This window comes from Chlorocebus sabaeus, chromosome X, assembly GCF_047675955.1.
Source record: "Chlorocebus sabaeus isolate Y175 chromosome X, mChlSab1.0.hap1, whole genome shotgun sequence".
In the NCBI taxonomy this organism is placed as follows: domain Eukaryota; kingdom Metazoa; phylum Chordata; class Mammalia; order Primates; family Cercopithecidae; genus Chlorocebus; species Chlorocebus sabaeus.
Genome location: NC_132933.1, coordinates 74,770,804 through 74,774,782, shown reverse-complemented (window position 1 = coordinate 74,774,782; position 3,979 = coordinate 74,770,804). Strand labels below are relative to the sequence as shown.

Below are 3,979 nucleotides of genomic sequence, written 5' to 3'. Positions count from 1 at the left end.
ACAGCCTCCTTGATAATCCTGAGATCTTGCACTAACCTCAGCTGTCCATTGAGTTTCTGTACTCCTAAAATTGGAGTATTGCAGGGGCTACTGCACAGTTTTATTAGGCCTTGGGCTTTTATGTCCTTAACAATCTTTTGGAGTCGTTGTTGGGCCTCGGGTCTAAGGGAAACTGCCTTTGGTAGGGAAAGGAGGTGGGATCCTTTAATTTAACTTGAACAGGACAGGCATTCTTTGCTCATCCATAGTGTCCTTCTGTTTCCCAGACTTTAGGATTAATTCCTTCCTCAAGCAGGGGACAACAAATGGGTGTTCCTTCTCCTATGTTCATGTGTATAATGGCCCCTGCTTTTGCTAGAATGTTTCTCCCTAACAAGGGATTGGGGCTTTCAGGCATAATTAGAAAAGCATATGAAAAGAATAAAGTTCCCAGTCACAACTTAGTGGCTGGGAGAAGTATCTAGTGACTGGCTGTCCTAGGACCCCTCAGATAGTGACAGATCTGGAGGACAGTTTTCTGGGACAGGAGAGTAAGACTGAGAAGCCTGCACCAGTGTCCAGGAGACAGTTAACCTCCTGGCTCTCAATGGTCAAGCATACCCGGGGCTCTATGAGGGTGTTGGAATGTGCTGGCACTTACCCTGGGCACCCTCAGTCCTGCTGCTGGATCATCTGGTTAGTGGCTTCTGACTCACAGGACCTTCATCCCCTGGAAAAGTGGGCCTTCCAGTGATTCCCTTGACATAAGGGGTATAGATGAGGGGACAGCTTATTTCTATTCAGACAATCTTTTCTAAAGTGTCCTTGTAGACTACACTGGAAGCAAGCCCTATTAGGCATTCGATTTGCCCAGCCTTTCCACATTCCAGAGTCTCCAAAGTCTGCTGCCTGAGGGCCATGACTAAAGCGGTGGCCTTTTTCTTATATCGTTTGTCCCATTCCATCTACTCCTCCTGATCTCTATTATAAAAAACCGAGGTTGCCAAGTTCAATACAATTTCTAAGTTTTGCTCTGAGCCTAAGGAGGACTTTTGAAGTTTTTTCCAATGTCTGCAGCTGACTAAATGATAAACTTATTCTTTAAGATTAATTGGCCTTCAATAGAGTCAGGTGACAGAGAGGTATGCTTCCTCAATGCCTCCCTTAGTCTCTCCAGAAAGGTAGTAGGATTTTCTTCCTTTCCCTGTGTTGTAGTGGACATCACTGAATAATTCATAGGCTTCTTCCTAGTTTTCCTTAGTCCTTTTAGCACACAAGTTAGCAAATGTCTGCGGCACCAATCTCCATGTTCTGATTCTGTGTCCCAGTGAGGGTCTACACTGGGAACTGCCTGCTGGCTTATGGGGAATTGTTTTCTTTCCTCTGTTGTCATCCTATCATTGACCTGACTGAGATACAAGAGATCGCCAAACTCTCGGTCTGCAGTTATGGCGGCACTTCTCTCGTTTGGGGTTAGTGTCTGATCTAGCAGTAACATTATATATCTCCATGTCAGATCAAAGGATTGTCCTAACCCTTGTAAAACATCAGTATAGCCATCAGGGTTATCTGAGAATTTACCTAGGTCTATTTTAATTTGCTTCAAGTCTGACAGGGAAAAAGGCACATGCACTCTGACTGGGCTGAATTCTCCAGAATACATCTTAGGGGCGTTTTTGCGTTGGGGGGAATGTTTCCCATCTGAAAAAAAATAGGGATGCCAGCACCCCTAATCACTTTCCAATGAACATTAGTCCTAGAGTGTCCTCTATGGTTCTAATGCTTATTCCTTTCCAGGGTGCATAACCACCCATGGACCTCTGCTTATTGGATAAGTTATGCTCACCAATCTAGCAGTCCTGTACCTGTTTTCCTGCCTTTCTTGATCACAAAGAAAGGGATCCGGACTGATGGAATCTAGTGGTCCTTTACCAGTGTGCCCAACATTGCCTTTGGCTCAGGGGTGAGTTCTAGAGCTGGGCTGGGTTCCTGAGTATTTCATAATAACCCAGTTGCCCCATCAAGATGCATTCCAACAAACAACAGTTCTTAAGCAAATTCATTTCAGAGAGGGTGTAGGTAACATTTTGAGTCAGGAATGAGAGAGTTTTTTTTGATTCTGTAAGTACTTTAAGGCTTGGCTGAGTGCAAACAGCTCACACGTTTGAGTAGACCAATTATTAGGCAATTTTCTTAACTCTGTTTCTACAAGAGTTTCCCTCAATTATTGAATATCCATTGTGTTGTTTTTCTCAATCACCTGAGAGGAACCGTCTATTGTCCTGTCCTGAAGGGAGTTCCTCCTAGGTCTGGTCGGACGTTTGTATGGTAATTAAGATTTAAATCCTCTGTTAGGAAATCTGCTGGGTTAAGGGAATTTTCAGTGGTCAATATTAAATTATCTTTTGCTAACAGAATAGCCCCATACTTTAAGATTTTTGAGTTAGTAAGCTACCATTTTGCTTTTTTAACTTGGGATAGTTCTGAACTGGTGAGGTGTGCTCAGAAACAGGTTTCCTCTAAAGGCTAATTTTCTACTTTCTTCTGTTAGCAAAGCAGTTGCTGCTACAGATTGAATGCATTTGGGCCATCTGTGGGTTCCTGGGTTAAGGATTTTTGAGATAAAGGCTACTGGTTGTCAGTGGCCTCAGTGCTTTCGGGCTACGACCTTCTACTTCTATCTTTCTCCTTCTCTCTTTCTTTCTCCTTTCTGTCTTTGTAGATGGATTTTGGAAATACAGTGGAAGGATGTTTGCTCATTGCCCCCGTTTGCCACTATAGGAATATGTGCCTCCCTTTTATTTACTCAATTTACTTTCATCCTGATCTATTATGTTGTTGTAGACCCAGTTCCAATTGTTAAAGTACTGGGCTATCAGTTCTAAGGCCCTGGCAAGGGTGGTGGGGAATGGGTCCCACATAACTTCCCATGCCCAGAGCTGTATGCCTAAAGCGGGAGGGACACCAGGGATGAGACTCCCTGGGTTCATAGCCTAAGAGCCTAAGGATGCAGCATAGAGATTCCTTAGATCCCTTTGGAGATACAACCTGTTCTAATACTTGGGAGAGGAAGTGAAAGTCTGAAGCATTAGTATCTAGGAGGCAGGGATCTGAGGAAGCAGATTCAGAGGTAAGGAGAATTTTGGGGCTATACTTTCAAGAAATTCATGGTCAGGACCCAGGAGGTATGGGTCAGAAGGGAAGGTAGGGGCGCACGCATGGGTGACTGTTGAGTAGAGACTTCTGGCTGTGCCATGATCTCAAGCAGCTAATGCTGGGAGTTTGGGATGACAGCTTTCTGCCTCTAGTCAGCCCTCAGCTTCCACAGGAAAACTGAAAGTGGAAACTGGTTCCAGGCAGACCAGTGCTCCCAACCCAGAAAGGTTGGGGGTTGTTGAAAGCCCTTTCCCAGACAGTCTCACACCTGAGTCTTAAGCCCAGTGGCCACGCTAATTGTTTTTAACCGACTGACAGGTGTCTAGTATTTTCTTCCAATTCTAAGGAAGGATAGGACAGAATAGCAAGCAAAAGTTGTTCAATATTACTCACCGCTTTGGAGGTCCCTTTGTGGTTGCCAAAATGTTACCGGGTGGGGAGGTCCTTGTTCTTAGAGCTCCCAAGATGGTGGCGGGCCACTTCCAAGATGGCAACAAGCCTCTTGTTGTCTGACCTGGAGTTCTTGGTCTCATAGATTCCAAGGAATGGAATATTGGGCCATGTGGTGAGTGTTATAGCTCTCTTAGAAGCCGTGGGTCACAGAAGAGAACTGTGGAACCTAGCAACTAGTGTTCAACTCGATTAAGATGAAACCGGACACTTAGCCATGCAGTAACAATGGTGAGCCTTTAGCGAGATTGGGAGCGGCAATGGGCACCTTGCTGGATCAGAAGCACAGCGGACACCCTTCTGGATCCAGAGAGCTGGGAATCAGCAGCGGGTCTGCAATGGCGACAAACAGCAGTGGTGGATGGTGAATGAAAGCTCAGCTTGAGCCATAACA

At 45.2% G+C, this 3,979-nt stretch overlaps 1 pseudogene; it reads right to left on the bottom strand.

Moving 5' to 3' along the window:
- Nucleotides 1-1,018: 1,018 nt before the first annotated feature.
- LOC140710699 (uncharacterized) lies at nucleotides 1,019-1,642 on the bottom strand (annotated as a pseudogene).
- Between the last annotated feature and the right edge of the window lie 2,337 nt (nucleotides 1,643-3,979).